Source organism: Phymastichus coffea, unplaced genomic scaffold (assembly GCF_024137745.1).
Source record: "Phymastichus coffea isolate CEN01 unplaced genomic scaffold, Cenicafe_Pcof_1.1 PCOF00006, whole genome shotgun sequence".
NCBI classification, from domain to species: Eukaryota; Metazoa; Arthropoda; class Insecta; order Hymenoptera; family Eulophidae; genus Phymastichus; species Phymastichus coffea.
The window spans coordinates 1,257,336-1,275,801 of NW_026706817.1; the positions used below are offsets into that span (position 1 = coordinate 1,257,336).

General features: G+C 43.7%; 1 protein-coding gene across 2 annotated transcripts in view; it reads left to right on the plus strand.

The window, feature by feature from the left end:
• The window catches only part of LOC131668484 (abl interactor 2), a 335,854-nt gene that overhangs the window by 207,612 nt on the left and 109,776 nt on the right, over nucleotides 1–18,466 (plus strand). The gene's annotated exons all lie outside the window — the stretch shown is intronic.

Here is an 18,466-nt window from a genome sequence, read left to right on the forward strand (position 1 = left end):
TTCGAATACTTTCTATTACATCTGTTTTCAGCGTCACTCGTTTCTATTGCAACGGTAGTCGAGTTAATTAATCGAACCGTTCGCGATTCTACTTCTCACGCGTTAGTTCTAACAGTTAAGAGAGAGAGGGGGCGCGCGATCTTTTGAATAGGCAGTTACGCCTCAGCTGTGAACGTGAATTTACCGCCGATTTGTATTGCACTTTGTTTTCGCCGAATAATTATTTTTTTTGGGACAATTTCGTGCGTGAGTGCAACGGTATTTTCGAGATAACAAGTAGCAGTGCAGAAGCAGCAGATTGTAGTTAATTGGAGGCAGTACAAGGCAGCGCAGCTGATAATCAAGGGGCAGCGGCAGTTGATATTTTTTTTGCAACAACAATTACGGCTGATCACCGTAATTGCACCGCATGGTAGGTGTACCTACCGTCATATTAAGCGATACAAAATACATTCGGTATTTTGTATATTCGTAATTGCGTTATTTTTTGTATTCGCGTCGAGCGTTAGTTCGCGGTATAATTTGAATCTTCTCTCTCTCTTTTTCTCACCGAATATAACTACTTGTAAAATCCTATTTGCGAGCGTTAGTCTTTCGGTCCTACAAAGACTGTAGTAATTTTTTATTAATTAAAGTCTGTAAAATTTATTCGCCGTTTTCGTAATTTAATTTTCCTAGTAGCTTAAGTAATTGAAAAAGGCTTAGTTTTTAATCCAATTACATCTAGGGGATTAAGAAGATTAGGAGTAAAGTCGCTCACACTTAAACCTCAACAAGTGTCACAAGACACGTGACTTAAGGTGAGTTCAACTCCGTTTAACAGAAGACAACTAGGATAAATCATCTGACGTTAAGGCGAATATACGTACTATCATACGTGTTTAAGGGAGCGGCGGTTTGCTCTGCATCGTGGGAATTTGTTCTTATATAAATTTTCCATTTTTCAGATAACCCTCCCCCCCGTTACACTATACATTTGTTAATATTGTAATCGATTGTACACGTACTAATTTTTAATGTCTTAGCGACAGCATTATTCGATTATTTGAGTTTCTGAAGAGCAATTGATTCGGTACATTTATTATAAGACAAATTTTATGATTTAGCCATGCTTGCTATATAAAATAAAATTTCACAATACACTAAATCTTATAAAGTATAAATTCACTGTAACGGGTTAATTTCCCATATTTATGTATAAAATTTGAAGTTACGTAAAGGATAATCATAATATTTATTTATTTGTGTATACAACAGATACATATTACCAAATATACATATGGGTAATTCTTGGCTATTTCGATTGACTTGTAACCCTTAGGTTACGGATTTTTTTTTCATTTGGCACAATTGTTGTACACATAAAACTGAGATTTTTCCCAAATTTTGGAGACGATACATTAATTATATCAAAAGTTATTAACAATTAAAGAAAAATGATAAAAAATTTTCAAACGGCTATATTTTAAAAACTAATAAAGATATCGAAGTCGGATTTTTTTGAAAATACTTATAATGCCTTAAAATTTCGAAATAATTACAACAATAAACAATAAAAATTTTTTTTCGAAAGTTATTAACTTTTTGTTTAAACAATTGCTAATATCTCAAAAAGTATATTTTTTTTTTGAAAAATTCTTGCTCCTACGTATTCCTGAGGATTTTTGCTATTGAAATCAATCATAAAATTCAAGGGCCCGACATATCAGAAAGCGTAGCCCTAATCAAAAGAAGACGCCTCGGCGTAAGGCTGCGGTAGCGCTCCAGCGGACTCACGGTCGAAAGCGACCGGACACCGAGGCATCTTCTTTTGATTAGGGCTACGCTTTCCGATATGTCGGGCCCTTGAATTTTATGATTGATTTCGATAGCAAAAATCCTCAGGAATACGTAGGAGCAAGAATTTTTCAAAAAAAAAATATACTTTTTGAGATATTAGCAATTGTTTAAACAAAAAGTTAATAACTTTCGAAAAAAATTTTTTATTGTTTATTGTTGTAATTATTTCGAAATTTTAAGGCATTATAAGTGTTTTCAAAAAAATCCAACTTCGATATCTTTATTAGTTTTTAAAATATAGCCGTTTGAAATTTCAATGATTTTTTAAGTTTTGAAGGTTATATTTGGCTAACATCTACATAGTCATTTTTTATGTATCTTTTTCCCGTACTTTCGAATGCATTTATTCAAATTATCATATTTTGACCGGAACATGCTCAAAAACTGAAAAAAACCGTTATTTTCCGCGTTTTTCCCGTGTTTTTAGCACATAACCTCAAAATTAGATACTTCACTAGGTACTAAAATACCTATAAATACTCTAGGACTCTTTGCCTGTATGTAAGAACACCAAAAAGTAGTTTAGAAAAATTTTCCAACTCCTAAAAGTTCATACAGTCAAGTATTACTTCCCTGTGACTGCAAAGAGCCTATTCAGCCATCTTCAAGTACAGAAAAACTCTGTATCATTTTGAAATTATTAATTATTATAATGAAATAATATCCTTGAGTAAGTAAGTATATAATTATAGTAGAAATTAGAATAATGTTTATAAAAAATATAAATATGTGCATTCAATTTGTTCATGAAATGTATTGTCAATGTAAATGTGATAAATCCATATCAATTAAAATTTACAAGAACTTTAACATTATCAATTTTAATTACAATATTATTCTTAATCTTCATCACTATCTTCATTTATAACTGGATCAGTATCTTTGGAGGAAGACAAATCAGAAAGAATTTTTGCTGGTCTAATAATTTTCGATTGATATCTAGCATTACTGAGATAGTATATAACTGCTGCGATATGTGAGCAAGAGCCTACAGTTCGTAATCCGTTCGCACAGTCGCATGCGTGTCGTAGAGTACCGCTATAGCCGATTGAATTAGGCTTGTATTCAACGTAGCACTTATAGGTCTTACTATTTATATGCCTGGATCTTACTAATACTTTAATTTACATACTCCAAATTGATATTTTGATTCTCATCCAAGTTTACATACTCCAAATTGATATTTTGATTATCATCCATTAATTCAGCCAGATAACAGACGGCTTGACCTATTTGATAGGTACCTGAAAAAAAAATGTTAAGATCCCGTTCAGTCATCTCCAGAAAGTCAGTTATTTCATTTGACGTTAGTTTAGTCATAGTAGTAGATCGTCTAGACCATCTGGCTGTCGCAACTTCTGATGCCAAAGTATTTTCATCTTGATTACATTTCAGCATTCTTTCAATAATTATATCTTGCAATCCATCTTCATCTTTATCGCTGTTCAAACGCTTTCCAAAACGGTTGTTGAGAAAAGTAGCGATTCTACAATATGCGCAAGCTTTTGGTAGAAGCTTGTTATCCAACTGCTGGTGGAGAAGTTTATATTTTTTCCCGAGAACACCGTGAACGGCCTCTACTATCCATCTCAATTTTATAACATAACGAGATTCATTTGATTCAGATGTTGTCAAGTTGGGCCTTTTCCCTTTCAAGGCGGGCATATGAACCCTATATCCAAGACTTTCTAAATAAGGTATCACATCCCTAAAACCTCTATCCACAATACAAACATCACCTTCTCTCATGATAGTTCTTACACCATTCGGATTTTCCATCACTTTTTTCATAATACTTGCATAGTTTTCCGTAGTTAAGAACGGACCAGGAACATCTACGACGAACCCGTTTGTGGTGCAAATAGTAAATGGCTTAATCAAAGGATATTTCTTATGACCTGAATATGATTTCCGTTGATAGTCGTTATTTTTACTTTTTTGATGACGTAAATAAGTACCGTCAAATACCAAAGCAAGCACGTTCGTTAAACTAAAAAGTTTTTTCAGAAAAATAGAAGTATGATCACGAATTAATTCTTCCCTTGAGATACTTTTTACTCCAAAGAATATGGGCAAGATGTCTTTTTCAAATGAATTAATTACCGATTCGCAAAAATCTGAGACTTTTATTTCATTATCTATTCCAAAAATAGCCGAAATAAAATTATTCGATGTTCCAGTCTGTAGTTTGAATAAAAATATGACCAAAGCTTGTGTAACGTCCCTAGAATGTGATGATCTCATGGAAACTAACAATTTACTTAACTCTTGTAATTGATTATCAGAGAGACTTGTAAAAGAAAATAATTGCTTCTCGCTAAGCTCTGATGATTTAATTTTATCTAAGAATGTTTGCGACGTTAAGTCTGATATTTCATACAGAAATAAACATATTTCATCTGCAGTTAAAAAACTTGTGTTACAGTATACTTGTATTAATTTTAATTCATCTTGGAAAATTCGTTTTTTGATTAAATGTTGAGAACAAACGCGATTGCCAATCTGGAATAAAAATTTTCAATTCATTGAAACATTGTAATCTTGCATTCAATGGCACAAGAATCAATTTATTTGTATCTTTACAGACACAACACACGCTATGAGAGGCAAAAGTTCTTTTAAGGGGTAGCTCAACAGTAGGTTTTATTTCTTTAGGATTATTTGATTTTACCTCGAAGACACTTCCCGAATTCTGTGAGCTAGGTACTTTCTGAGAACTCGTTGGCTGACTTTGATCACTACTTGATGGTTGCTCATCAACTTTAAATTTTTTTGTACCAAAAAAACAAATCTTCTACATTTATCACAAAGTTTAGATCCAACACTGACATTATCTATATTTAATTGTTGAAGAACAGCTTCAACTTCACTTTCTAAATTAATAATCTTTAATTGTGTGGCTGTCTTACTTAGATTTTTTTGTAGATTTCTTAGATTTCTTACTTAGATTTCTTAGCAATTGCAACATTGGTCAGTTGCATCAAAATTATCCATATTTTATGAAAAAACTGAAATGAAAAAATTGTAAGATTTATTATGGGATTATGCATATTATTAAAAAATTCATTGCTAATTTTTAAAGAAAAAGGTAAAAAAATCTATTAAAGAGTCATCCTTGGTAAATATTTTAAGCATTTATATAAGATCTATGTCTACAAAAAAAATCACAGAATTGATATAGATGTTATTGTAAAAAAATGAACGAGTGGATTTACTACATAAAAAGAAAAAAATTTTAATGTAGCCAGACAAGCTACTCAAAATTATGAGGCACCCCCAATTCCGCTTCATTTTATTTACGATTTTTACGCTTTACAGAGCCTTGGAGTTTCGAATTTTTTAGTAGTCGTTCCCTATATTTTTTTTATTCAAAATTAATGTCTTTATAAACAAAAAAATCTCAATCCGATGTAGGTTTGATTCACTACAGAATTTTTTTGCAGATTTGAATTTAAAAAGTAATATTTTTTGTAACCACGTAATATCGTCGATTTCGTTATACTAGAAACACTCTACAAATGTTGTATCAATATATCATGGCATAATTCTTTCTTCTTTTTATTTTTTCAACTTTCAAGTTCAATTGACAAAAATTTCAAATAGCTATAAAATTGTTCAAACCGCACGCAAATACCGTCTATATTTTATCATTCGAAAATCTTTCATTTACTGCATTTAAGGTCAATTTTTTCAAATACTGCAACGATTGCCGAAAATCGTAGGACTCGCGCGAAGTAATAAGCGGCTAAGCGAGGTGAGCCGCGTTCGGTTCGCGAGAGAGAGAGAGCGCGTAAGGGGCAATGACCGGGAGGGGAGGCTCCGAGCGCTAGTATGACTGTGCTACTCAGTCAGTTCGTGCGCCTAACCTCCGTATATTTCCGAGCCGTTCAGTTTTTCGTGCGCTGTTTGACCCTGGTGAGAGTGCGGGCTTCGGTGAGGTGCAGCAGCAGCAGCAGCAGCAGCAGTAATAGCAGTAGCAGCAACTGCAATAGCAGCTATAGCAGCAGCATCAACAGCAACAACATCAGTGGCGACAGCAGCAACAGCAATAACAGCATAGAGGTGGTGCAGCGAGCAACGTAGCGGTGTTTGAACGATTCGTCGTCCGGATACGGTTGGCCACCGTATCCACATCATCCTCGCGGTAGGTGCACCTTCCCCTTTTTGATTGTTATAACGATTTGGCGTGCGAATCCGCGCAGCGAGCGCGAGGAATTTATTATTGCGTGCGAGCAGGTAGTTCGCGGCAATCGCGGTTTTTTCTCTCTCTCTCAAATAGCGTGTGTTGTCAGTCACGCGTGCGTGCGTTAGACTCTCGGCTGATTCCCCGTGTAATTGATTTTATCAAATAAATCATCCCTTGGTTTCTATTCAAACGAGTTTCCGTTATTGTGTTTTTCCTTTGTCCGGAGGTCGCGCCTATATTTGTTTGCGTTTCGTTCAAATTCGCCGGTAGCGTAGCACGGAGCTCGCTGAGATTGATAGAGGCGAATCGGTAATAGCGTTTCCACCGGCGGCCGCCCGAGTGCTACTAGCAAGGAGCGACAGCGCCGCCAAGTGGCGAGTTGGGGGAGCCCAACTCGGAACATCGAAGAGACTCTGCGCAGGCGCACTTCGGGGCAAGGTAGGTTACTGTGCTTTAAGCACATAGATAACAAGGCGTCGTTTAGTCGCATCGAAAGGTATATTTGCGTGATTTTAGACTAAACGGCAGCCTGTTACATGGCGCCCAACTAAATTAGGACTCACACACGAGGGAAATTACACGAAAAAAAGAGAGCAACGCGCGCGAGAGAGAGACGTTTGCGCGCGTGCGTAATAAGGTGCGAGCGGGTAAAGTAACGCGTGGCTCGTTCGGTACGTGCTCTGCGGTAGGGGAAAGACGCCTCTCCGACCCAATAATAACTGCTTTTGTGAGCCGAGAGCATACTAACCCCAGGGGTCGAAGAGACGTCCGTAGTCGCTCCAACTCGACTAAAAGAGGTGACTAATTGTATTTGGGTTAACTTTTTGCTTTTTAAGTGTTTTATTACACATTAAGGTAATTAAGTGGGGGTTAGTCACCGAGCGACAGTACCAGCAGAGCGCGCAATTGGGGTGTGTGTAGGGTTAGATTAACTAACCCGGTGGAGCTAACAAACAGTTAGCCTCCACCTATAGGCAGGTAGCTGCGAAGCGGAAGTTCGTACTTCCTTAGACTACGCGATACCTGCACACACCCACAAGCCACGCGTATTGTTGCCTGGTAAATAAAGGCGTAATTGGGTAGTTGGCGATAAAAATCGCAACACCCCGCTCGCGCCTTGGGCGATAGGAGGCGGTAGTGGTCGAATAGGAAAACTAACCTCAACCGTCACCTACGCCCCAACGTAAGCGTCATGGAGGAAACCGCCGACGCGATAACCCGGTGGGCTTCGGAACTGCCTTCGACACAGCTGGACAGGTACCTGACGCAACTGGAGTTGCGCACAGATGGTCCCAAGCTGATGCAGGCAGTCCGGTTAGCATATTGGTTGCTAGGCGAGTACATCGACCTAGACTTCCAAGGAACGGCGTTGGATAGGGAGGCCACACAACGCAGGCGACGGAGCCGAGAGAGGTGGCTGGAGTCCAAGCGACAAGAGCTAGAAGCAGCTGACGCCGAGGATCTTGTCGCCCACCCACTCATGCTGTTATATAGGGATGAGGTGGTGGAGGCGAACCTGACGCGGACTCTCACAGTCTACGACAACTTCGAAGAGGAGAGCCAGAGCGAGACGGGGGAGCGAGAGCCCGCAGAGGAGGGGGGGACCGGCGAGGTCAAGGGGCCCACGGAGGGGGTCGGTAGTGAGCACAAGGGCTCTACCGGATCGCCGGATAGGCGAAGAGCTCGACGCTTCGAAAATGAGGAGCTACAACCTCAAGAAGAAGAAGAGGAACGGTGCGTGACAGAACGGTTAAAAGAAGAGATCGAGCGCAACCGTGTCGGGATCAACCGCATACTTGAGATGCTGGAAAGGCACGACCAGGTATGCTCGCGGTGGAGCGACCAGGTGACCGCTCTGCAGGTGGAGATCCAGCAGTTGAGAAACAGGGACCCCACCAATCGACGAACGGTCGTACCAGAGCGGCCCCGGAGGACCGTAGATTTCCAATCCACGTATACGTGCCACTACGACCCAAGGGTACCAGGTAGTACCCCGGAACCCCAGCGACCAACCCCTGGCGAACCTCGAGAGGCTTCCCAAAGGCAGGTGCCTTCAAGGACGGAACAGCCACCGAGAAGAGGACCAAGAGACGCCGATATGGATGAAGGGGCGGCGACCCCTGAAGGATCCGCCTGGTACGACGCCAATGCGGCGTCGGGGTACTACGCGACTCGGGACGCGGGTAGGATTGTGAGAGGGTGGAAGCTGCGATACTCTGGCACGGCTTCAGAGTGCGTAGACACCTTCTTGTCGAGACTAGAAGATCTACGCGCGGGTTCTGGGCTAACAGACGGCGAAATCTTGTGCTCGGTATCAGAGCTCCTCGAAGGCGTTGCGAGGACCTGGTACGAGCTTAACAAGTTTAAGTGGAGGAATTACGCCGACTTCGTGGCAGGCGCTCGACGTTGGTTTGGGTCGAGTGAGCTTCAACAACAAAGATTGCTGCAAGAAGCCCAAGCCCGGTACCAGGAGAAGGGAGAGCTGGTACGAGAATATGCCTGCCACCTCCTCTTCATGTTAGCCCAGCTACGTCCGCCGTTACCAGAGCAGAGGCAGTTAGATTTGCTGTATGCAAATCTCCTACCCGCCATCCGGATGCAGCTGCGGAGGATGGCGGGTAGGAGATCTGCATACATGCGTTCTCCAACGTGGACGAATTCCACGCCCGGGTGACCGAAATCGAGACCGCCTTGCGGGACGACGAGCGCCCGAGGACCAGGTTGGAGCCAACGTCCACGTTGTACCCCGAGCACATGGGGGTGTCAGCTAAGGCACCACCGCCCCGGGCAGGACCCCGTACGGCGGCCATGTCCAACAAGCCTCGGGGCAGGGAGCAGCGGCAACCCGAGTCGCCGGTTAAAACCCCGGCCAAGAGACCCGAGGACCGGCCCACAATCGCTGCAACGCAGGCTACAGACCCCATTGAGGATCTGTCGTCGCAGATCGCTACCCTGCGACGCGATATGGACCGGTACTTTAAGGAGAGGAAGGCTAACTCTCCCAGGCGGCCGAGGGGTCGGCCGCAAGAAAAGGGGAGGACTAAAACCCCCCCAGGGTCTCCTGGCCAGCGACGAGAGGGTCAGCGGAGGAAAATAGATTACTCCCAACCGATCAAGTGCTCGTCTTGTGGCAAACTGGGCTTTACCAGAAGGTACTGCCCGGATTGCAACAAGGGAAACGGGCAGGGAAGCGGAGGACGGAGGTCCCCTCCGCGTCCCCAGTAAAGGTGACCTCTCGTCACGGGTCGCTGGAACGTGGCAAAGGCCTGTCAGCGACCCCAGGGTTCAGGGAAATCTCGACAGGGGTATCGGACCCCACGAGACCCAACAGTGCAGCGGCGTTAGAAGCGACAGCGACCGAACAGATGCCTGATTTGGGTAACCGGACATTTTGTATCCTCGAAGGGTACGGAGGCCGGATTCAGGTGGTGGAGCAGGGGTTTGAATGGGTCGGAGAGGAGACCATCAGACCCAAAAGCTCCAGGAGACCACCTGACGCTCCGGAGGATACGCCGGCGACCCAGACGCCTGCGGGTGAGAGCACGTCGACGCGAGTAGCGGCTGCCCAGGGCAAGAAGAGCCGTGAAAGCCTCCCGTCCACAGAGGGGAGAGAGACGGCGAAAGCTCCCCGCAGGTATAGACCCGAGGATGAGACCAGATGGTGGCTTCAGGTGGGGATAGGTGCCTACAAGTTAAGGGCACTCTACGACACCGGGGCCTCATCAACGGTAATGGGTCAACTCGGGCTTAGGTTGGCATCAGACATGGGGCTGGGCCTGGACGTCACGCGAGCGGGAGAAGCGAAGCTCGCTGACGGTCGCCCATGTCCCATCTTGGGTCATGTGATTTTCCCCTTCACAGTAGGGGGAATCACGAAAGATGTAAGGGTCGCTATAACGCCACTGCTGTCTGATGACTGCTACGTCGGCGCGAATTTCGTGAGGGAATTCAGCGCCAACCTGAACCCTGACACGGACCAGCTGTACTTGGCGAAAGCCAAAGTGGCGGTACCGTTGGAAGTGGCAAGCGTCACTGGTACGTCGTGCCTCGCACCCGTAGGCCTGGTAGAAGCCACGGAAGCACAGCGTCAAGAAGTGGCTAGCCTCGTCGATGGATTAATTCCAGACGGAGGCGAGTGTTTAGGCTGTGCTATGGGGGTCGAGCATGAGATAGACATCGGAGACGCTCGACCCTGTAAACAGAAATACTACCCGGTCTCCGACAGGGTGCGAGACGAAATGCACGCGCTGGTCAAGGCCATGCTGGACAACGACGTCATTGAACCAGCAACCAGCGGGTGGTCAAGTCCAGTGGTGATGGTTAAAAAGGCAGACGACAAATATCGGTTCTGCGTGAATTACCAGAAGGTAAACGCAGTAACCAAGCCGGACGCCTACCCATTACCCTTCATGAGCGACATCCTGCGAAGGATCAGGGATGCGAAGTTCATCTCGACACTGGACTTGAGTAGCGCGTACCACCAGATACCTCTTAAAAAGGAGTCGCGCCCCATTACGGCGTTTACAGTCCCCGGCCTGGGGCATTTTCAGTTCAAGAGAATGCCCTTCGGATTGTCCTACGCCGGCGCGACCTTCCAGAGGTTGATGGACAGAGTGATTGGCCCGGATCTAGATCCTTTCGCTTTTGCGTACCTCGACGACGTGATTATTATCTCGCCGTCTTTTGAGGAGCATAAGCGACACCTGGGATTGGTTTTACAACGAATCCTGGGTGCGGGCCTCACTGTGAATAATACCAAAAGCCACTTCTGTAAGTCGGAAGTCAAGTACCTGGGGGTCCTAGTGAACCGTGAAGGGGTAAGGCCAGATCCAGAGAAGATCAAGCCCATTATGGAGTACCCAGTACCACGGACGATCAGACAGGTGAAGCGGTTCATGGGGATGATGTCGTGGTATCGTCGCTTCATACCCGACTTCGCAACAATCGCTGAGCCGATAAACCGCCTGACGAAGAAGAGCATCCCGTTTGCCTGGCAGCAGGAACAGGAACAGGCTTTCGAACGGTTGCGAGACGCAATGGTCTCGGCACCGATCTTGCAGTCGCCAGATCCCAGCGCGCAGTTCGTGTTACAAACGGACGCGAGCGATAGTGGGATAGGCGCGGTATTGACGCAAGAAGTCGATGGACAGGAGCGCGTAATCGAGTACGCCAGTCGCTCCTTAAACAGTGCGGAGAGGAACTATACAGTCTCCGAACGAGAATGCCTGGCAGTAGTATGGGCGATCGGGAAGTTCCGGCCTTATGTTGAGGGGCACCACTTCAAAGTCATCACCGATCATAGTTGCCTTAAGTGGCTCCACAGTATGAGGAATCCTACAGGAAGGTTAGCGCGTTGGGCGTTAGCCCTACAAGGCCATGTTTTCGATATAGAGTATCGAAAGGGAGACCTCAACGTGGTGCCAGACGCTTTATCTAGGGCCTATGAGGAGGGGGTGGTAGAAGTGGGTGCCATGACTCATCAGCCGGAAACTGCCGATGCCTGGTACTTTCAGAGGTATAAAGAGGTATGCCGGGATCCACATTCTCAACCTACCTGGAAGGTGGTCGGAGGGAGATTGTATCACTACAATCCGACTGAGGAGAGCGAAGGGTCCATCGACAACGAGGAAGCCTGGAAGCTAGTGGTTCCTGCCGAGAAGAGGCATCAAGTACTCGAGGAGGTACACGATGCGCCAGCAGCGGGACACCAGGGGAGAGAACGAACGTTCTCCCGGGCTAGGCACCTGTACTTCTGGCCAAAGATGTACGAGCAGGTCAGAGAGTACGTGAGGAGTTGCCCGGTATGTCAGCAATGCAAGGCGGAGCAAAGGCCGCCTTGCGGGCTGATGGGTCGTCGAGAGGTCTCGCGACCCTGGCAGGTGGTGGCCAGTGACATCACTGGCCCCTTCCCAAAGAGCTCGAGAGGGTTCGAGTATATTTTGGTCTTTTTCGACTTGTTCACTCGGTGGGTGGAGTGCGTACCCGTACGTAAGGCCAACGGAAGGACCATCGTACGAGAATTGCACGAGAGGGTGGTAACCAGGTTTGGGGCGCCAGAGATTTTTCTTTCGGACAACGGGACCGAATTGAAAAATCAAGAGGTCGATGCCTACCTGTCGAGGAACGGCATCCGGCGCGCCCTTACCCCAGTTTACCACCCACAGGCGAACCCCACAGAGCGAGTGAACAAAACCCTCAAGGCCATGCTCATATCGTACGTGGAGCGCGACCATAAGAGCTGGGACGAGCACCTGCCAGAGTTCAACTTCGCGTTGAACTCGGCAACTCACAGCGCGACAGGCTACAGCCCGGCCATGCTGGTCTTCGGTAGACAGCCTACTCCTCCCTCGACCTTTAGGAGGGCCCAGGATCAGTTGGCTCGGGAAGCTTCCGAGGGCCAAGAACTGACCGAATGGGGCGAGCACATGCGCCAGTTACCCAATTTGTGGGAACGCGCTGGCTCAAAGTCCAGGGAGGAGGCGGACCGTCAGGCGGTCTATTACAACCGGAGGAGACGTCAGGCCGACTTTAGGGTTGGGGACTGGGTGTGGAAGCGGAACCGTATCTTGTCTTCCGCAGCTCAGGGCGTTTCGGCGAAGTTGGCACCGAAGTATGCTGGTCCCTACGTGATTCTGGAGGTATGCGGGACGAATACCTACCGCCTAGGTAACCAGCAGGAAGAGTTGCCCGAGCTGATCCACGCCAAGGACCTCAAGCCCTATTTCGGCCCATACTCTGATGAGGACGACGAGGAACCAGGAGGCGGGGACTCAGCACCGTTGGACGAAGAGGAGGGCGTAGGCGACCCGCCAGCGAAGATCGAGGAATCCAGCGAGGATCCGATATAAGAGCGCGTCGCGAATGCAGCCCCCTCGAACGAGCGTGAGAAACCCGCGGCGGCTCCAGAGGTACCGATCGAGGCGCCGGTTAAGCGAGGTCGAGGTAGGCCGCGCAAGAACCCCGCGTGCGAACCTCGGGAACCAGGTGGAGACGACCTGGATGGCAATGCGGTAAGGGGAAGGGGCAGACCACGTAGAACCGCTCAGCACGTGCGGAGGGTGGTACTGCCAGCTGCCCCCGCAAATGGGCCATGTTCGCGAGGAAAGCGCCGGGGACCGGGACGTCCTCGTAAACAATAGCGTCGAACGTTACATGGCGACGGGTAGGTTAAGGGCTGAGCCTGAGAAATCCCTTGACCCCACTTCTTCTCTTTTACAGATGGAGAGGAAGCTGGTCATCAGTGAGGAGGCCCTCGAGACGGCCACCCAGCTGCTGCTCGACCTGGGATTGGGTCCGGGCACCGATCGGCTGATCGGCGATTTACGAAGGTTCGTCCGGGCCCAGGTCGAGACGGCCGCTCGTATAAAGCCGAGTTTTATAGAGGATGGATTGTGCTGATTTCTCTCCTTTCCCAATCCTGTCCTTGGGGTCGCGAGTCAATAGGGTAGTTCGATCCGGTAGTTCAAAGCTAGGAGGGGGCTGCAACGATTGCCGAAAATCGTAGGACTCGCGCGAAGTAATAAGCGGCTAAGCGAGGTGAGCCGCGTTCGGTTCGCGAGAGAGAGAGAGCGCGTAAGGGGCAATGACCGGGAGGGGAGGCTCCGAGCGCTAGTATGACTGTGCTACTCAGTCAGTTCGTGCGCCTAACCTCCGTATATTTCCGAGCCGTTCAGTTTTTCGTGCGCTGTTTGACCCTGGTGAGAGTGCGGGCTTCGGTGAGGTGCAGCAGCAGCAGCAGCAGCAGCAGTAATAGCAGTAGCAGCAACTGCAATAGCAGCTATAGCAGCAGCATCAACAGCAACAACATCAGTGGCGACAGCAGCAACAGCAATAACAGCATAGAGGTGGTGCAGCGAGCAACGTAGCGGTGTTTGAACGATTCGTCGTCCGGATACGGTTGGCCACCGTATCCACATCATCCTCGCGGTAGGTGCACCTTCCCCTTTTTGATTGTTATAACGATTTGGCGTGCGAATCCGCGCAGCGAGCGCGAGGAATTTATTATTGCGTGCGAGCAGGTAGTTCGCGGCAATCGCGGTTTTTTCTCTCTCTCTCAAATAGCGTGTGTTGTCAGTCACGCGTGCGTGCGTTAGACTCTCGGCTGATTCCCCGTGTAATTGATTTTATCAAATAAATCATCCCTTGGTTTCTATTCAAACGAGTTTCCGTTATTGTGTTTTTCCTTTGTCCGGAGGTCGCGCCTATATTTGTTTGCGTTTCGTTCAAATTCGCCGGTAGCGTAGCACGGAGCTCGCTGAGATTGATAGAGGCGAATCGGTAATAGCGTTTCCACCGGCGGCCGCCCGAGTGCTACTAGCAAGGAGCGACAGCGCCGCCAAGTGGCGAGTTGGGGGAACCCAACTCGGAACATCGAAGAGACTCTGCGCAGGCGCACTTCGGGGCAAGGTAGGTTACTGTGCTTTAAGCACATAGATAACAAGGCGTCGTTTAGTCGCATCGAAAGGTATATTTGCGTGATTTTAGACTAAACGGCAGCCTGTTACAATACCTCTATTATTTTTAAATACATAAATCGCAGAAAAACACGTTTTCTATCAGTTTTAAACTAATTTGTTTTAAAAACAAAAATATTTGGGATATTCCAAGATTTTTTTTACATTTTTATGACCCAAACGAGTGAGACGTTTGGCGAAAAATTCAAGAGTAATTGTCAGTCCGCAAAAGTATAGAAAGGTGGTGGATCTGTAATAATTTGGGGTTGTTTGTCGGAAAAAGAAACAGATGACCTGCATTTTGTAGAAGGTACAATGAATAGTGATAAATATATCAATATTATGGTAAACTACATGCTTCCATCGAAAAAAGTAAATTATCATATCATTATATAGTTATAAATGATAACCACAAATGTAATATTATATTTCCTTCAATAAACTTCAACAAAAATGACGTTTGCCCTTCTTGATACCCAAAGATTGTAAAAATATTATGAAAATGTTGAAAAAAATCTTAAAATATCCCTTTTTTTCTTTCAAAACAAATTAATGTAAAATGAACAGAAAATGTATTGTCCTGCAATTTATGTACACGACATTTAAAAATAATGGAGGTATTTGAAAAAAATTAACCTTGAATCGTACGATGAATTTTTAGTTTTTAAGATACTTTTAATTTACAAAAATTTCAATAGATTCAAATACTTACTTATATACTGCAAAATGACTCCTTTTTCTAAATTAATATAATGCTCTGTAACAATTGTAACGTTACTAATAATACTGATTATAATACAAAACAAAAATTTTTATCCATTAAGGTCGGTATGTATATACTGTTACTGACTTCGTTTTCTATTTGAAATGCAACCGTTCTCACCAAGTACTTATAGGTGTTAATACGAGAATAATCTGTTGCGGAGGTAGCTTTTGCTGCTGCGAGTGCTGCGGTCACTCAACGGTCATCGTACGTGTCAAACGGATGGCGGATGAATGGTCGGACTATAGTCTATAGTCGAACGTACCCACAGAATTTTCGCAGAGAGCGAGTACGGACCTCAGAGAAAAACTCAGCATGAAAAAACCGTCAAATATCGTAATTTATTGAAATCATTTTTAATATTATTGTCATAATTTCTTTAGATAATAATAGTAATATTAATCATAATTATAATAATTTATATTATCCCATCATACATGATTCATGAAACATCTATCCTCGGTAATTTAACTGAATATCTCATTTTATTTAGATTTTAAATATCTATAACGATATTTATTTATGAAATGTTATCAAAATATAATACATTTTTCAATTTTTGTTTTTTCACTTTTTTTGAAAAGCGCCTAACGGAATTCTTCAATTTTTGCCTTGAATGTCATGAAAATACAAACTTGAAATGGATCCACGTTCAGATTTGTGGTACATTTTTGTTCCATTTAAATAGTCAGAAGCGAACCGTTAGAATTGTTGGCCATGATTGGGCTAGATGACCAACGATTCGTTGTCATGTGCAGTAGGTTTACGTAGACTCTTCTGGGAGGGAGGGGAGTACGGAAGCCCGGTAGTGCCATCAAGTGAGTAGGTAGGTCACTAACCAAAAAGTACTTTTTCTGAGGCCGACCTGTTAGCTCACCGCGTGATACTGAGCGTTTTTTCGGGTGACTTAGTAGGTCGTCGAGATAATTTGACGTAGCAGAAGACAACTGATGTTATTGTGCTGACACGTTCTCATAACCTCACAGAAGTAAATTCAAGGTTTTTTTAATCATTAATGTGTAATCCAAGTATGCAATCTCACAAGTTTTATTCAATGGAACTATGAATAAAGGGTTGTACCAAATACGTATGACTAAGTACGATAACTATAACTTGTGGATTACAAGATTGTCAATATAATAAGAGGCTCGTTAAAAAATGTCTAGCTTATATTGTTCAAACTATTTTAATTCAAAATGTTTTATGTCTTTAAGGTTTGAATTAATTTTAAGCAACAAAAATGTCTCAATCATAAATGATTGGTCTTGCTCTTTGCAGTTACAGGGAAGTGATACTTGATTGTATGAACTTTTAGGAGTTGGAAAATTTTTCTAAACTACTTTTTGGTGTTCTTGCATACCGAAAAAGAGTCCTGGAGTATTTTTAGGTGTTTTAGTACCTAGTGAAGTATCTAATTTTGAGGTTATGTGCTAAAAACATGGGAAAAACGCGGAAAATAACGGTTTTTTCAGTTTTTGAGCATGTTCCGGTCAGAATATGATAATTTGAATAAATGCATTCGAAAGTACGGGAAAAATATATATAAAAAATGATTATGTAGATGTTAGCCAAATATAACCTTCATAACCTAAAAAATCATTGAAATTTCAATAATTTTTTCTGACTTCGATTTTTATCTAAAAAATCTGAAAAAAATCGGGCTATTTTGTAGTAAAAAATTTAATATCCATAAATTTTTTCAGAATGTTTGGAGCAAACAGTAAAGCAGGAAAAATTATTTTCACAAAAACCCATTTTTTACGATTATGGCACTCTATTGCCATCTAGGGATCTGAAAATTTAGGTGAGAGAGCCTCCAAATATGGTCTTTCGAATAACTGATCCCCGATAACGATTCATTCTTAGGCAATTTTAACATTGTTAACCCGCTATAGCCTTTATTTTTATTTATGATTTGATTCTCATTTTATAATGATATTTTTTTTAGTTTATTATTATTTTATTTTATTTTCTTATTAGGCCAGAAGAATATCAAGACGGGTATTTAATTGTTAATGTTGATAGTGATGGTGGCAGCATACCAATAGTCAGAGTTTTTCCTTCGTTTGACATGGGCTGGGGCCAGAGAGGAAATGGGCATACCTATGATAGCCTGAATGGTTACTGTGCTCTAGTAGGCCTGAAAACTGGAAAGGTTCTCGATTACTGCACGAGGAACCGAAAATGCCGTACTTGTGACTTTGAGCTTCATACAGGGAAAAAAGTGCCATATGATGTAGGAAAAATTCCAACGGCACTGCCAAATCTATGGAATCTGATGGTGCTGTCCAATTAGTTGTAAATACTCAAATATTGAAAGAGCATAATGTGAAAATTGGTGCCTTTATTGATGACAATGACAGCTGTAGTATCTCATCGATACAGAGTGTAGTTGATTATAAAATTCTGAAGTTCTCAGATATGAATCACTCGTCTAACAATGTAGGAAGCATGCTTTATGCTCTGAAAAAACATCAGATCTTAGTTATGAACTGTCAGGTGATGTAATAAAGCACATCCAACGCTGTTTCAGTTACGCAATCCATCAGAATAAAACAAATGTAAATGGCATTAAAAATGCCTTGGAAAATATACCATATCACATATTTGATATGCACAGAAATTGTGGGGATTGGTGCAAAACTAAAAACGGTGACGAAAATTCCAATAGTATTGCTTTAATGATCCAAACTTATTTGAAAACTTACAGAACTTGTTCGATGGTTTGTCTGAAAACGCTTACAAGTTTGTTGGAGCAGCCAGTAGTCAAGCCATCGAAAGTCTGAATAACTCCATGTGTCGTAAAAATTCAAAAGGCATAATATATAGTACATCGGAATCTACGGACTATAAAAATAGTGCCACGATGGCCGAAAAAAATAAGGGATTATCGTATTTACAACAATGTTTAGATCAAGCCGGCATTATTCATAAGAAGATATTGAATACACACATTCAAAAATGTAATAAAATATCACTAGTTAAAAAAGCAAAAGCTTCTGCACCAGCTTTTAAATGAAATCGATTAGATTTGAAAGCTAAACGATCTCAATTAAAATATAGGAAATAAAATAGTGAAGGAGAGATGTACCGGTCTAGTATGGCCTTACTCGATGAAGATTAAATAAATGACAAAAATTATGTTGAAATATTAACTTATGCCTCAAGTACTCTTGAAAACGATAACGTAGCTATTTTATTTTTTGACCTTGAAACTGCTGGATT